Genomic DNA, 17,565 nt, shown 5'->3' on the forward strand with positions numbered 1-17,565 from the left:
CCTTGCAGAGGTTAGATAATTAACCTTTTATTTTTAATTCTGTATCTCTCTGAAGCTGACTTTCTTTTATTTCTTCTTTCCTTTTCTTTTTCCCTTCTCTTTGGAAAGTTGGAAGTTAATTTGTTTATGAATTTTGCTCAGTCATGATGTGTAAATTCTATAATATCTAATGCAGATATAAAGGTTAAAGTTTCTAAAATACAGTGGGGATGGAGGAAATATTATATTGTTTGTGCTTCTTTTGTATGTTTTTCCTTGCCAAGAGTGAAACTCAAAAGAAAAGTTAACTGTGATTTTAAGTAATGTATGCGGTTCCCAGCTAGAAAGAAAAACTCAACATTGAGAAGTTCTGGCAAAATTTCACAGTCTTTAAAATTTTTAAGATTATTACAGAGATTTACTTACATATAAAAAACCAGGAAGATGTTCTTCTTAAAAAGATAATTCTTTGGACAAATTAGAGTAATTTAATTGTAACTTAAAATCGACATAATGTCTTCTTGCTAATTTTATCAACATATACAATGTTTAGTGAAAGATTTTAGTTAAATACAAGATGAGTTTAATTTTTCATGATCTAAATGTCTAAGATTTCCTACATCGGTTCCATGGATCCAGTAAGTTATCTTTGTTTCCACAAGTATTTTTAGGATTTAAAAAAATACTAAAGTATGTTTAAATGAAAATTAATCTTTTCAATACTTATTATGTGGCCTAAAATGTTAACAGTGCCAAACTGAAGAAACCCTAGTTTAAACCAAAATTACAAATCCAGTCTGATTTGTCCAAAATTTCATCTTAATAATGTAGATTTTGGATTCTTATATAAAAATGCTTCTGAACTAAGTTGCTTTAGAAATGCATTTTTAAAAGACCAACCTATATAACATATTAAAATTTAGTTTATTTAACTTCTAGAAATTCTGGGAACATTATATGTATGTAATAACTTATTAACTTATATAAAACAATCAGAATAGAACTCTGCTTTTGTAAGACTTTGCAGTTTATTAATACCCTCTGGAGATAGAAAAATATTTGAAATCACCCTGAAGGAGCTAAAGACTTTTCTCAGTCACAAAAACCACAGAAGAAGTTTGCAGTTTTACTGCTCCAACCTCAGCTACGGGTAAATGTAAACACGGAGCACAAAAACTCCCCAGTTCTTTTTCCTTTCCAATGGACACAGAAATATTTTCTTAGTTGATATGGGTTCACAAATAGTTAAAAAGGAAAACAAACCAGATTCTCTGTTATCTCTCACCTGACAAAGAACAGATCTCCATCACCCTCACAGAGATTACTAAATGTCAGGACAGTTCAAAGAGATTTCAGAAATTCTTGCAATCAATTGGGAAACATTGATCAGCCACACACAAATCAAATTCATTTACACATCAGATGCTCAACTGACTATGCAAGCAAGATGACCTATTAGACCATTTGTTCTTGTGAAAAGCAACTTAGCCCAAACACGCAGTTAGACAAAGCATAGACCAACTCACACACTTAACCAAGAAAGAAAACAACAATCAGGAGAGGGGAAAGAAAAGAAAAAGCTGGAGAAACAGTGAGCCAACAAATGTTACGTTTCTACAGTTGATTGGGAATCCCTGCAGGGGTCAAGGAAAGACAGGCCTCAGCTTAACGACACATTAAGTTCAGTTCTTGCACAATGCTGTTCTACTGAACCTGCAGGTTAGGCCACTAGGGTATCTCAGTGGATGATCTAACATCATGTTGAAGTAAGTTTGTTGTTGTTTTTTTTTTTTAATATGGAACGCTTCACGAATTTGCGTGTCATCCTTGCGCAGGGGCCATGCTAATCTTCTCTGTATCGTTTACAATTTTAGTATATGTGCTGCCGAAGCGAGCACTGAAGTACGTTTTTCAAATAAATGAAACATAGCTCTCTTATCAATACAGAATGAACCCATATTTTGCCTATTTTTTTAAAAGTGCAGAAACTATCAAGTACTGTGAAGGGTCGGAGATTTGACCCTAGTCAGAAGCTGAAATGCTGCCTGCCAAGGATTCATGGTAGCCAGCCTAAAACACAAGATGTTTGGGTCAGAGGCAAGAAGAAATATATTACTCACAGCACAACAAGCTGTGAACATAAGCACGTTTGGTGCCAGTTTTTCAAACCACAATTTCCACACAGTGATATGAAGAAGGCCAGGCGACTCCTGCACACGCAATGGGTGCCTTTCAGGAGAGAAACTCAGCTTAGGTAGTACATGCTACGCATGCCTGACTCCCATCGCACTCAGAGGGGGCACCTCTCTCTATGTTCCAAGACTCTAAGCAACCTGCACTTTTCTCTGGAAGCAAATACTGTGTTCCAAGGCTGTTGCTATACAAACATTCTTTAAAAGATAACCCTGAACAAAGGCAGTTAGTACCTCTGCTCTTAAGACACACAGAATTGTGAGAGGCCCACGGAGAATTATCCCCTAACATAAGCAAGTAAGATGGTAAAGCCAATTCAAAAACATTTTGAGGAATTATTTATAGGCACCAATATTAGAGTAAGGTTTTAAGTGAGATGCGAAACTTATTACTTCACAGGAAAAAATGAACAACTCCCCACCCCCCAAACATAATTCTGGAAGTTAACTTTTCTAACACATAGACATCTACAAAACCACATGAATTTTACATTGTCTGCGCTCTAGTCAAATAGGAAAGAGAATGGTAAAATATAGGTGAAAGTGCCAGTTTCATTTCTTAAAAATAAAGTCATGTTTTTATTAAATAATGATCCACTATACTCTCTTGGCTTTATTTCTAAGTTTTGTGTGATTATTCATAAGCTGTGAACATGATACACTTGGTCATAATTTGATGTCTTTTACATGGATACTAAGAATGTTCTTTCCCTACCTTTACTGTTTGTATGGTGAACAGCATCCTTCATAATCTTACCCACACTGTTTGCTAACACTAAGTTTGCTAAGACTAATATTCATAGTTTTCTTGGAAATGTTCAAGGAAAAAAAAAGATATTATCTAGAACACCAAGATACACAGTTTTCGTTGATAAGTTTGCTCATGTCCTAGAGAAAGCAAACAGCATGTTTCCTATCCAGGGATTTATCAACTGCATTAATAATTTTAATGATCAAGCTTTTTGTTTTGTTAATTTTTTTCCATTATCAGCCATTTTCAATATCATTGATTTTTGCTCTGATTTTTATTGTTCCTTTCTTTTGACTTACTTTGGAGTTAACTTTTGTTTTTAGGTTCCTAAGGTAGAAGTGTAGATCAGTGCTGTTAAATGTCTAATGTAAGCTTTTAGAACTATAGATTTCTCTGTGAACATTGCTCTAGTTGCATTCTGCATATTTTGATATGAAGTCTTTTCATATTAATTCAACTCAAAATATTTTAGATTTTCATTGCGATTTCTTCTTTGACCCCTGGTTTATTTAGAAGTATATTAATTTCCAAATACTTAGAGAGCTTCTAGTTTTTTTTTTTTAATATTATGTTCTGTCTTTAATCAATCTTGTTGTGGTATTATTTTTGTACTAAAACTGCACTCAACTCAAGGATACAATTTGATGAATTTTAACAGATATAACTCTTATGATATCATTGCCAGTCAATATACTGAATATTGCCATCAATGCCCAAATTTCTTCAGGCTCCTTTGCAATTGATTACTTTCTCTGCAATAGTAAGTTAAAATTATGTAAAGGATATACTACATAAATAATAATCAAAAGAAACTTGGAGTGGCTATATTAATATCATGTAATGTAGGCATCAAAGAAAGGAAATATTACCCAGGATAAAAAGAGATTTATGATGATCATTCAAATGAACATAGAACATTCTCTAAATAGACCATACCATGGATCATTAAAAAATCTCAGCAATTAAAAAGAAAATGAACTCATACAAAATGAGAAGGAGAAATACAAACTTTGACAATCAGGCAAGGTAGCCTGGCATTTTTTTTATTTTTGAGGTAAAACACAATTAATTTGTTCAGAGTAAAGTTCAGTTTATTATAGAATTTTAAAGAACATAGTGGAATATAAAACTTGAGTGTTTATAGCAAGTTGTAGATGACTTAAGATAAATGAATTTTATTTGCAATATTTTAGAATATCTGAGTCTGAAAGAACATAGACAAAATGCTTAAAAATTTTGGTGAAATTTTGCTTAGTTTTGATAAGTTTGTTTGTAAATATATGTTAATATCCTTTGCTGCCAAAGACTAAATTAATGCAATACTGGAATTTTATTTTCTGCCTGTGAAAATATAAATCATCCTTGAAATATTTGGTCTGCTTCCCTGGGGGTTCAGATGGTAAAGCGTCTGTCTGCAATGCTGGAGACCCGTATTCAATCCCTGGGTCGGGAAGATCCCCTAGAGAAGGAAATGGCAACCCACTCCAGCACTCTTGCCTGGAAAATCCCATGGACAGAGGAGCCTAGTAGGCTATAGTCCATGAGGTCACAAAGAGTCAGACACGACTGAGCAACTTTACTTTACTAAGAAGGGAGATAAAAGATTATTCTTTACCTTCTATGTAATCTGCAAGTTTAGCAGAAACTCTGTATACTGCCAGAATAAGTTCTTAGTAATTTGTGCTGACTTTATTATGTCCTTGATTATTAAAAAAAAAATTCATTTCTTCAGAACAGCTTCATTTCCTTACTATTTTGTTGCCTTCTATTTTTATTGTAAAATATAGTTTTTACTTTGATTTATGTATCCTCATTCCTGCTCACAGGTAAGTGTGCTCCTGTCTCAATCAGATGACCAAATCATTTTGATAACTTTTATTTTGCTTCCTCAAGATTATTAAAGAATTACTGATTCCTAAATTCAAAAAACTAAAAATTTTAGGATGTCTTCTTAATTTTTGTGTGTGTCAGAATATATGTAACATAAAATTTACCATCTTAACCACTTTTAAGTATACAGTTCTATAGCATCAAGTACAAAAAGTCACTTCACATTATTGTGCAACCATGACCACCATCTGTCACCAGAATATTTTCATCTTCCCCAGCTGGAACTCTATACCCACCAAACAATATCTCCCCATCCCTTCCTCCTTCCAGTCTTGGGCAACCAACATTCTACTTTCTGTCCTCTGAGTTTAACTACCTTAAGTAGGTTTTCTCCCAAGTGTCTTTTTAGTATTAGCTGTTATGTTTAGGTCTCTGATTCACTTTAAGTTAATTTTTTGTATATGGTGTAAGGTAAGGTGGCTCAGACGGTAAAGCGTCTGTCTACAATGCTGGAGACCCCGGTTCGATCCCTGGGTCAGGAAGATCCCCTGGAGAAGGAAACGGCAACCTACTCCAGTACTCTTGCCTGGAAAATCCCATGGATGGAGGAGCCTGGTAGGCTGCAATCCATGGGGTCTCTACGAGTTGGACACTGAGAGACTTCACTTCACTTTCAAGAGTTCAACTTCGTTATTTTGCATGTGAATAGTCAATTTTTCTGGCAATATTTGCTGAAAAAATGTGGAACACTTTACAGATTTAAATGTCATACTTGTTCTGGGGCCATGCTAATCTCTGGAATGCTTATCATTCCAATTTTAGTTTAGGTGCTGCCAAAATGAGTATTAGATGTCTTTCAAAATTAAAATTATCTATGGCATTTCTCAAAGAGCACCTGGAAAATCACAATGATTTATACATTTATCTTATAAAAAAAGAGATGCCAGAAATATTTTAGGTTACTTTAATATACTTTATATTAATACTCCTGGACTAACTCATCACTATATAAAGAATCCACGAGAATTATCAAATGAAAAGGTAATTCATATAAAATATTCTGAGACTATACATTGTGCAGAATAAATTGACAGGATCAAGACGTTTGTTAATGCCTTCATTGTCCATGATGGAATCTAATCCTAAGAAATATATATTAAAAATTTTGTATCTATTGTACTCTAATGGAAAAGTTTACTGTTTCAATTTTGATATTGTTTGTCACTGTAATAAATCAATCTCATAAATTTAATCATACTTTGAAGTAGGCAGTTCTGCTTCCTCAGGGGTTATAATAGAAAAGCTATTTTTAACCAAATCCAGGAGCTATAGTACTCTTAAAAGAGTTCTTCAAGAGAAGGACTTAAAAAATTTATGTTAAAAGGAGAAAACATAATGTGTTAGCCACGTGTTGTAAAATATCAATAATTACTATACCCCAAGGTTATAATTTTATTTTGGAAAGATCTCCAGAAATTGCCTGAAAACACAGCTTTGGACTTATAATTTAAAAAATTAACAAAACAGTTCATTTTTTGAAGACTATGTTAAAATTGCAGAGTCATTTTTGCTTTTTTTGAAGTATAACATTTAGTTACACATTAATACACCTTTAAACATCTATTCAGTCCCCAAAGAAAACCTATTTCATTTTAAATTTTATTTTAAGTACAGTAAGCATTGTCTTACATAATTAATGCAAGAAAATTAAGCACCTTTGTTTCTTAATCAATAGGAAAGGGTCTAAATTTATCCTTACGTATTTTAAAAATTATCAGATATTGACATTTTAAATATTTTAAGTATTAAAATTATTTGAATGAATATTTTATTGTATTTTTGTTGATGTGCAAAGTAAAATATTTGTATAAATTATTGAATTTACTTTTTTATTGTATAGCATACAAAATGGCTAAAATGATTTTAAACACTTGGAGAGTTCATAGACAGAAAATGTTGGGCTATCTACTTTATAGAAAAGTTTCTTAATAAAATCTAATAGTACATCTTGTTGTTTAGTCACTAAGTCCTGTCTGACTCTTTTGCAATCCAATGGTCTGTAACCCACCAGGCTCCTCAGTCCCTGGGATTTCCTAGGCCAGAATGCTGGAATAGGAAATAGGACTGCCATCCCTTCTTCAGGGGATCTTCCCGACCCAGGAACTGAAGCTGCATCTCCTGCATTGGCAGGCGGATTCTCTACCACTGAGCCATGAGGGAAACCCAGTAATACATCTATGTTAGTGCAAGAACTAGCCCGCAGTTTTGTAATAAAATAATTCTCAATAAAAAGAATAGATATAAACACACATTCTAGTTGTGCTTAGACATTCATAAGATTTATATCACTTCATAGCAATAGATTGGGAAACACTGGAAACAGTGGCTGACTTTATTTTGGGGGGCTCCAAAATCACTGCAGATGGAGACTGCAGTCATGAAATTAAAAGACGCTTACTCCTTGGAAGGAAAGTTATGACCAACCTCGAAAGCATATTAAAAAGCAGAGACATTACTTTGTCAACAAAGGTCCGTCTAGTCAAAGCTATGGTTTGTCTAGTAGTCATGTATGGATGTGAGAGTTGGACTGTGAAGAAAGCTGAGTGCAGAAGAATTGATGCTTTTGAACTGTGGTGTTGGAGAAGACTCGAGAGTCCCTTGGACTGCAAGGAGATCCAACCAGTCCATCCTAAAGGGGATCAGTCCTGGGTGTTCATTGGAAGGACTGATGCTGAAGCTGAAACTCTAATACTTTGGCCACCTGATGCGAAGAGCTGACTCATTGAAAAAGACCCTGATGCTGGGAAAGATTGACGGCAGGAGGAGAAGGGGACGACAGAGGATGAGATGGTTGGATGGCATCACCGACTCGATGGGCATGGGTTTGGGTAAACTCCAGGAGTTGGTGATGGACAAGGAGGCCTGGCAGGCTGCAATTCATGAGGTTGCAAAGAGTCGGACACGAATGAGCAACTGAACTGAACTGATATTAGTGGTAAAGTGCCATTTAAAACATATTGTAGCTCCTTGTCTGGTCAAGTCATCTAGATGTTCTCTTGACCAGGGGTTGAATCTGGGGCCACAACAGGGAACACATCTCACCGTTGCACTGGACCACCGGGGCACTCCCAAGGTGGCTGTTCTCTTGCTGACTGTACATCCCCCGTTTGACCAATGCCTGTTTCACCTACACCTACTCACCCAGCTGGTTTTCCTACATACTCGCCCCAGGCCCCGGCTAATGATTTCTAGCTTTAGATCAGAACTCTTCACTATGCTTGTCAAAGGCTTGATTCCCTGATAACCTATGAGCCCATCTGATGTCAATTCCTCCCCTAGTAGATAACTTCCCCCTGACCCTGGCAGCAAACACTGCCGCCAAGTCCTGCTGTCTGCACATGGCGGGGTTTCGCTCCAGGACCTTGCTTCAGGTGAAGATTCCCCTGTCCATTAAACCACTGATGTCTCTGTGACTGCCTTCCGGCTCATTCTTTGGTCCTGAGCTGGGCAAGGCCTTGGAGGCCTCAGAGTGCAGCACAACAAGTAGATGATCAGCCAGGAGACTCAGGAAACTCCCAAGAGCCACCAGATGTTGGGAAATAAAGATGGGGGGTGGAAAGTTGCAGGGACCTAGCATGTGGGGCCTGAACGTTGCAGGTGGTTTAACCCTGGCATGGCCACCTGCTGGTATGTGCGGCCCTTTGATGACTGTCCTTGATGAATGGGAGCCACTGAGAGAGGACCGAGAAATCATACACACCCCTAAGGTTATTGTGGGGATGTTTGGCCACCATTTCTACAGAAAAGAAACAGACAATAAGGTGGTGGCCACAGTTGCAGGCTAGCAACTGCTTTCTATTTAAGAAAGGCCACAGAGGTTGAGTTAACAGTCGAGGTATGGGTTAACTTGCATTCTGATTCCTGTTCCTCTGAAAGTGAGGCATATGAATGTGAGTGAATGATATGTAGTGTGGCTATTTCTTTCAGCTGAACTGGCTTATTTAGAACCTAGAAAAAAACTCTCTGAAAATGGCCAAGATGGGAATTGTTTTACCATTCTAAAACTGGACTTTGCATATACCATTAGAGGAAGTTAGGGTTCTAGAAGGAATTGGTATTTCTGTTCTTGTGCTTCTGAGATATAAATCATCTACATGGAAACTTTATTCCTATGTGACCTCTAAGAGTGAAGAGGAAAAAAGGAGCCCTTTTAAAACTGTTTAGAAATAATTATGCTTTGGGAATGTCTGTCTAAAGCAGTCTTCAGATTTTTGGTAACTTGCAACTGTTGTTTAGCCACCAACAGTTTGTCTGACTCTTTGTGACCCCATGGACTGCAGCATGCCAGACTCCTCTGTCCCCCACTATCTCCTGGGGTTTGCTCAGATCCGTGTCCACTGAGTCAGTGATGCTATCTAACCGTCTCATGCTCTGCCTCCCCTTCTCCTTTTTCTTTCAATCTTTCCCAGCTTCAGGGTCTTTCCTAACTAAACTAAATCGAAGAGAATTTGTTGACTATTTGGATAGCCATTTCAAATCGGATAGATAAAGGAACATTAATTGCTGGGCAGGTCTAAGTTTACCTACTTTTACCTTCTTAGGAGAGGAAAACTAAAGCATACATTTTTCTGTTAGTAAAGCAAACAGTTCACAATTACTTGCTTCTGACTTTCTGCCAGATACTAAGGTTTTTGTCGTTGTTATCGCTGCTGCTGTTTTTCCAACTTAATTGAGATATAATTGACATATAACATTGTATACAATTAAGGTGAACTTATTGATTGGATATGTTTATATATTGAAAATGATTACCATCTTAGCTAACTCTTCATCATGTTACATAATTAGCAATTTCTTTTTGTGGTGTATACATTTAAGATCTATTCTCTTAGAAACATTAAGTATATGAAGCAGTATTCTTAACTATAATTGCTGTGTTGTACATGGGATGACAGGACTTAGTCTTATAACTGAAAGTTTGTACCTTTCGGTGACTATATATTTTCATTTATATATATATATTTTTTCCCTTTATTTTTTATTAGTTGGAGGCTAATTACTTTACAATATTGTAGTGATTTTTGCCGTACATTGACATGAATCAGCCATGGATTTACATGTGTTCCCCATCCCGATCCCCCCTCCCACCTCCCTCCCCATCCCATCTCTCTGGGTCTTTCCAGTGCACCAGCCCCGAGCACTTGTCTCATGCATCCAACCTGGGCTGGCGATTTGTTTCATACTTGATAATATGCATGTTTCAATACTATTCTCTCAGATCACCCCACCCTCACCTTCTCCCATAGAGTCCAAAATTCTGTTCTATACATCTGTGTCTCTTTTTCTGTCTTACATATAGGGTTATTGTTACCATCTTTTTAAATTCCTTACATATGCATTAGTCTATTGTATTGGTATTTATCTTTCTGGCTTACTTCACTCTGTGTAATGGGCTCTGTGACTATATATTTTTAAAAATTTATTGAGTATAGTTAATTTGCAATGCTGTGTTAATTTTTGCTTTAGATCTAAATCACTTTTTGCTCTAAATCACTTTAGAGCAAAGTGATTCAATTATGTATATATATTCTTTTTCATATTCTTTTATGATTTATTACAGGATATTGAATGTAGTTTCCTATGCTATACAGTAGGACCTTGTCATTTATCCATTCTGACAGCTTTCTTCTGTTGATCCCAAACTCCCTTCTTCCATCCCCAGACCTCCCTCTATCTTGGCAATGAAAGTCTATTCTCTATGTCTGTGAGTCTGTTTCTGTTTCATGGATAAGTTCATTTGTGTCATATTTTAGATTCCACATACAAGTGATATCATGCAGTATTTGTCTTTCTATTTCTGGTTTACTTCATTTGGTATGATGATATCTAGGTTGATCTATGTTCTGCAAATGGCATTATTTCATTCTTTTTTACGGCTGAGTAGTATTCCATTGTGTGTGTATATATACATCCACACACACCACATCTCCTTTATCCATTGATGAACATTTAGGTTGTTTCCAAGTCTTGCCTATCGTAAATAGTTCTGCTATGAATGTAGGGGTGCATGTATCTTTTCCAGTTATAATTTTGTCTGGGTATATGCCCAGAAGTAGGATTGCTGGATCATACAGCAACTCCTTTCAGTTTTTTAAGAAACTTCCATACTGTTCTTGCTAGTGGCTGCCCCAATTCACATTCCTACCAACAGTATAGGGGAGGATTTCCCTTCTCTCCACACCCTCTCCAGCATTTATTATGCCATCCAGACTAATGTGAGGTGGTACCTCATTGTGGTTTAGATTTGCATTTCTCTAATAGTTAGCAATGTTGAGCATCTTTTCACGTGCCTATTGGCCATCTGTATGTCTTCTTTGGAGAAATGTCTAGGTATTCTGCCCATTTTTTTTTGTTTGTTTGTTTTGTTTGTTATTGAGTTATATCAGCTGTTTGTATATTTTTGGAAATTAATCCCTTGTCCTTCACATTATTTGCAAATATTTTCTCCCAGTCCATAGGTTATCTTTTCATTTTATTTATGGTTTCCTTTGCTGTGCAAAATATAAGTTTGATTAGATTCCATTTGTCTATTTTTGCTTTTACTTTTATTGCCTTGGGAGACTGACCTAAGAAAACATTGGTGTGATTTATGTCAGAGAATGTTTTGCCTATGTGCTCTTTTAGGAGTTTTATGGTTTCGAGTCCTGTATTTAAGTCTTCAAGCTATTTTCAGTTTATTTTTGTATGTGGTATAAGAATGTGTTCTAACTTCTTTGATTTACATGTGGCTATTCAGCTTTCTCAATACCCCTTACTGAAGAAACTGACTTTCCTCCATTGTTTATTCTTGCCTCCTTTGTCAAAGATTAATTCACCTGTGCCCTGTCACATTACTGACCTTCCTACGTACTTGCCCCAGGTCCCAGCTAATGATTTCTAGCTTTATTTTATTTTCAATTTTTTTTGCAGCACTGTGCAGGTGTAGGCCCACACTGCTCAGTTTTTAAGTTTTACTGAACTTTAGAATTCTTTGTTTTAGAAGAGTATTTTGACATCTTATTCATTTTATAGAGCATCTAGATTAAAGAGGCATTCTAAGCCATGTTTACATAGTAGCAGTTTGGCAGCTAAAAATAAAAAATATATATAGCCTTTGTAGTTTCAGCTTAAGGATAAATTCCCTTTCTTTTTCTTCAGCCTCTGGTCCTCAGAAGTTCAAATATTTTGCTAATGGCAAATTCACTATGCTTGGGACTTTCAGGGATGTTAAAGCCTCCTATTCTTTGAGACTTGTAGGCAAGTCCTGGGATGGCTTCTGGGCCTTTGGAAGAGTATTATTTTTATCATTTTGTGTGTGCAAAGAGACTGCAGAAAACAGGGTTGTTTTGAGAATACTTCCGGTACCCTCATCTTAGCTAATTGTTCAGCATCTCTCCAGCTTCAGAATTTATTTGTGAGGAAAGCTCTTTATCTACCTGCCCCTACATGTGATTTCTAGATTCCCAACAGTGTCTTCGAGTGTTATACTTAGGATCAAGGACTTACATAGCATATTTTTTCAGTCTTAACTTAGTATATTCAGACTCCATGTGTGAATTCTGGGCTACAGCTTATGCTGTTTATGTCACCACAAGAATATGAAAGAATAGAGATTGATGTGGGCACCAACCAGAAGAAATATTTCAAGAACAACAAGAACGACCATGGAACAATTTTGGACAAAGAGTATTTTTAGGAGCATTTTTTAGAGGAAGAAGAACTTGAAGCATTTAATATTCAGACTAGAATATTACTTACTTACTTACTAGAAAAGGAACTCTTACTTACTACTTACTTACTTATTGATAATGCACCCTTCTCCATCCCCTATTAACAACAGTCAAACCCTTTCCTATTATCAAGCCTAAAAAATAGGAAACAGCTGAATGGATGACCATCAATTTGAAGATCCGATGGTACAAGATCTAGGTGATAAACAAGATTTATTGCAATGAAAGCCTTCAATAATCTCAACTACATTAAAAACATGCTTAAGAAAAAATACTGGAAGAACATAGGTCAGTTACTTACTAAAATGAGTTAGGAGAATAAGTTTATGGGTTTTGTCCACCTTTGTAACTTACTCTGCTGTCCAAATTTTGTGTAATAAATCACTTCAATTCTTAACTAAAAATAAAGGAAACTTAAACCTATAAAACTCCCAAGGATGCCCTTTTGAAGCTTTCGGCTGAAGAGAAGGTGAAGATGCACACACACATAAGGTAATATAAATCAAGTTTTAATGAATTTTTTTCACTAACCACCATACTGCTATGTCAAAATAATAAACATTTTCCTACATCATTAATAGAGAAAATATTGTTCCTGTATTGGGAATACACTTGTAGAAGAGTTATGGAGCACCTGGCAGAAAAAGTAGCCAACTTTATGATAGAAAGTTCTGTATTCCCCTGGTAAATGCATGTTTATTATCCCAACTTTGGCCACAGCAGCTAAACGCTTCTTTTAAAGTTTCCAAGTTACTAACTCCCCGGTTTCCATGGTAACCATTATTTTTGGTGGGGGTGAGTAGTATTCATATATGTAGAAATCAGAAAATGAAAAATGGAGTTTCTTCCAGAAGAGAGTCCCACAGCACAAGGCTGGGAGGTCGGTGATCTGTGATGGAATGGATCTTAAAATGAATCGCCACTTCTGGTTCCCTCGTAATGATCATAATGGATTGCTCTACAGTCGAACTAAAGGAAGATGTGAAAATGAGAAGAAACAGTCAATGTGGGATTTAATTTCAAAAACAGGAAAAATGCTGCTTAAAACGGAGCACACTGGTGGAGTAGAGGTGAAGAGCTGTGAAAGTCATTCCCTCACAATGTTTCTGTTGTGTCCCCTGGAAAGGCATGCATAGGTTACACATAGAGAATCTCTTTACTGTGGTAACAGAATCTTTCCCCAGGGCAACAGGAAATAGGAAGGGAAAATTTTTCTGCAGGTCTGAGATGGAGTTAATAGGTGAATTTCTTGGTAAATAGCTAGTCTTCACCAGGCTGTGACTCCTCCTTCGCCAAGGACACTGTCCCTTCTGCTCTTTTTCCTCCCTTATTCTATCAAGTGAAAGCTGCTCAGTTGTGTCTGACTCTTTGCGACCCCATGGACTATACAGTCCATGGAATTCTCCAGGCCAGAATACTGGAGTGGGTAGCCTTTCCCTTCTCCAGTGGATCTTCCCAACCTAGGGATCAAACCCAGGTCTCCCGCATTGCAGGCGGATTCTTTACCAGCTGAGCCATAAGGGAAGCCCTATTCTATCAAAGCTTACTCTTAACAATCTGATATAAATATTCTTAAAATGTAAATACTTGGCTATGGGTCATTATGTTAGCTATTTACTCACAATAATGAATATGCTATAACCCAATGAATGATGCTTTACGGGAGGCATTTAAAGCATAAAGAGAGATTAGAGAGAAGAGAATCCTTTAGTGAGTTCTCCATTCCTATAGCTGCCTTGTTATGAAGTCATAAAGTTAATCCTATCCAGACAGATTTATATACTTTTTTCTATTTTTATTTGTGGTTAAAAAAAAAACATAGTATTTGCCATATTAGCTTTCCTTTTAAGTGTACAGTTCACTAAGGTTAAATATATTCACATTGTTGTGAAGTGCCTCTACAGAACATTTTCATGATGTAAAACTGAAATCCCATATCCGTTAAATAGCAGCTCCCTATTTCTCCCTCCATTCCAGCCCCTGGTAACTATTCTACTGTTCAGTAAGTTTGGCTACTATAGATAACACAGATAAGTATAATCATATAACTTATATAAGTCAATGCTAAAGGAAATCAGTCTTGAATATTCATTGGAAGGACTGATGCTGAAGCTGAAACTCCAATAATTTGGCCACCTGATGCGAAGAACTGACTCATTGGAAAAGACCCTGATGCTGGGAAAGAATGAAGGAAAGAGGAGAAGGGGACGACAGCAGATGAGATGGTTGGATGGCATCACTGACTCAATGGACATGAGTTTGAGCAAACTCTGGGAGTTGGTGATGGACAAGGAAGCCTGGCGTGCTGCAGTCCATGGGATTGAAAAGAGTCAGACACGCCTGAGTGAGTCAACTGAACTGAGTAAGTGTAATAATATAGTGTTTGACTTTTTGTGACTGGCTGATTTCACTTAGCATGATGTCCTCAAGATTCATGTATGTTGTAGCCTGTGACATGCTCTCCTTCCTTTTCAAAACTGAATCATATTTCTTTCTATGTATAGCACATACTTTTGGATCACTTCCAACTCTCAACTATTGTCGATAATGCTACTATAAATGTGGGTGCATAAATATTTCTTCCGGACTCTGCTTTCCATTCTTTTGGGTACATACCCAGCAGCGGGCTTGCTAATTCTATTTTTAATACTTTGAGGTCCCTATTTTCCATACAGTTTTCCAACAGTTTCCCACTGTTTTCCATTTTGCATTCCCACCAAGAGTGCATCAGGGTTCCAATTTTGCCAGCACTTGTTATTTTCTGTTTTGTTTTTTTTTAATGGTACTTGTTTTAACAAGTGTGAAATACTATCTCATGGAGGTTTTGAAGATACTACAATTTTAATACTACTTTTTTTCCACTAGACCATCCAATTTATAAATGTTACCTATAGCTTCTCAAAATTAATATATCATGTGGCTACAAATGTTACTGTACTTGTCATTGTATTGCCAACAGTGATACAAAAGAACTAAACACTTAGGGATTTCTCAGGACTCACAGGAAAGTAGTGATAAATTGGGAGTTGAACTGGTCACTATATAATAGCTCAGCTATTAACTTCTGGAAAAACACATAAACTCCTAGCTTCCATGTTCTATTATTATTTTTAGGTGCAATAATATGTATTCTTTATTACCTGCTAATAATATAGATGCCACCAAATTTTTGTGAGGAATGTACCTTGAACCACATTGTATATTTCTACGTTAATGTGAAAAGGACTCTTTACAAGCTACTTAAATGACAACAAGGAGGAAATTATTTCTGATTAATAATAATCATATAATACAACTCAGTAAACAGTTAAGGGATACAGAAAACATGATTTATTTTAAAAGATGTTACCTTGGGACTTTCCCGGTGATCCAGTGGCTAAGACTCCATCCTGATGCAGGGGGCCCAGGTTCAATCCCCAGTCCAGGGAACTAGATCCCACATGCTGCAACTAAGAGTTAGCATTCCACAACTAAAAATCCCGCAAGCCAGAACTAAGATACAGCAAAGTCAAACAGACAAATAAATAAATATTTTTAAAATAGATTATTTGCCAAGTTAGACCTTAGAAGAGATTTCATCTTCTAATACTAGTGTGACACATTATTTCTTCTGCATAATAAATGTTATTGTTAAATGAATAGTTAACACTGACTCTTTTGTTACACATTCCTAACAAAATTATAGTTCTTTTAAGGTGTGCTGACAGAGCTAATTTCTAATCTTAGTTTTTATAACTTTGTTCTTCCTTTATACAATACTGCCAAATAGTACTAAGCAATCTAAGAACTTGCAGCAGAAAAATGTTCTATTTCACACTGACTCTCACGAGTCATCTCAATAATAATGTTACTTTGAAGGTCAGCAGCTGGCAGGAAAAAGTAGAAAAGAAATAACGCATGAAGTTTTAAACTTCACAAAAATTATCTGTGCAACCAGAATATATAAGACTGTTCATGCCTTGGATTTTCCATACCTTAAATTTACTGCTCAAAAATGTAATTACTTTTCTTATGTAGCGATGGGTATGGTATAACATCTGTCTAGTAGACTGAAAGAAAACAAACATCCCCCTTTTAATTACAAACGTGTTTGTTGTAGAAAATTTAGAAAATACGTTTAGAAACAAAAATAATGTCAGTCAAAATTTCACCTTCCAAAATAACCATAATAAATGTTTTCATCTTCATATAAATATCTATTTATGTTAATGTTTTTTATGTTAATGGACATGGATGTGATTCAGAAAAGAACTAAGAAGAAAATTTCTCTGGAGTACTGAAATGACTGTACAAACATCAAATTGTATAAACATCAAATAATACTTTGCATTTTAAAAGTAATAAAGATGTCCATTATTCTTGGCACAAGCACAAATTCCAAAAATACTGATAAAAAGCTGAATTTTCAATCAGACCAATGCCTATTTAGTCTAAGTTAGCCTGTTCATTCTGATTCTGCCCATTGGTTTATTTACCCATTGTGAAGTGGAAAAAAAAACAAATGTGCCCTCCACACCAAGATGACATTATTTTCCTTCATCTCTAAGATCATCCTTAGAAATAGGAAATGATACACGAAAAACAACAAGTCTTTACAGCACTGGAAACAAAGCAGGATGTTCTAATGATACTGAAAATTTGAGGAATTTCTTAAAAATATAAAGTAGCTAGCAGGATGAGTGCTAGAAAGCGCAAAGGAATGCAAAGTGTTGAATCAGCAGGGCTGCTAATGGGAGCTGGCCACACGCCAATCGGGAAGCCAGTTAATTAAAGAGTTGTGCAATAGTTGGGACAGTCCCAACTTGAATGTTCTCAAGCCTACAGCTAACCCCAGTTAGAAGAGTTAAATAATGTGCAAATTCTACTTCGTGGAAAATGAAAATCCACCATGACCTCCTGGGCTGGAGTTAGATAAAAATGTAAAATCTGATCCTCAGATGGACACAAATGGGCATGGAGAAAACAGCAAAGGACTTGTAACTTCAGGTTTAAATTAACTGGACCACCGTGAACCTTTGCTTACTTCACCATTTCAGTTAAGTCA

General features: G+C 36.1%; 2 non-coding genes across 2 annotated transcripts; both read right to left on the minus strand.

The window, feature by feature from the left end:
- Positions 1–1,769: 1,769 nt before the first annotated feature.
- Positions 1,770–1,877, minus strand: LOC139036593 (U6 spliceosomal RNA). The gene has a single exon (XR_011489413.1). It is a non-coding gene; the product is annotated as a U6 spliceosomal RNA (small nuclear RNA).
- A 3,610-nt stretch (positions 1,878–5,487) lies between these two features.
- On the minus strand, positions 5,488–5,598 carry LOC139036617 (U6 spliceosomal RNA). The gene has a single exon (XR_011489439.1). It is a non-coding gene; the product is annotated as a U6 spliceosomal RNA (small nuclear RNA).
- Positions 5,599–17,565: the final 11,967 nt, after the last annotated feature.

Source organism: Odocoileus virginianus, chromosome 1 (assembly GCF_023699985.2).
Source record: "Odocoileus virginianus isolate 20LAN1187 ecotype Illinois chromosome 1, Ovbor_1.2, whole genome shotgun sequence".
In the NCBI taxonomy this organism is placed as follows: Eukaryota; Metazoa; Chordata; class Mammalia; order Artiodactyla; family Cervidae; genus Odocoileus; species Odocoileus virginianus.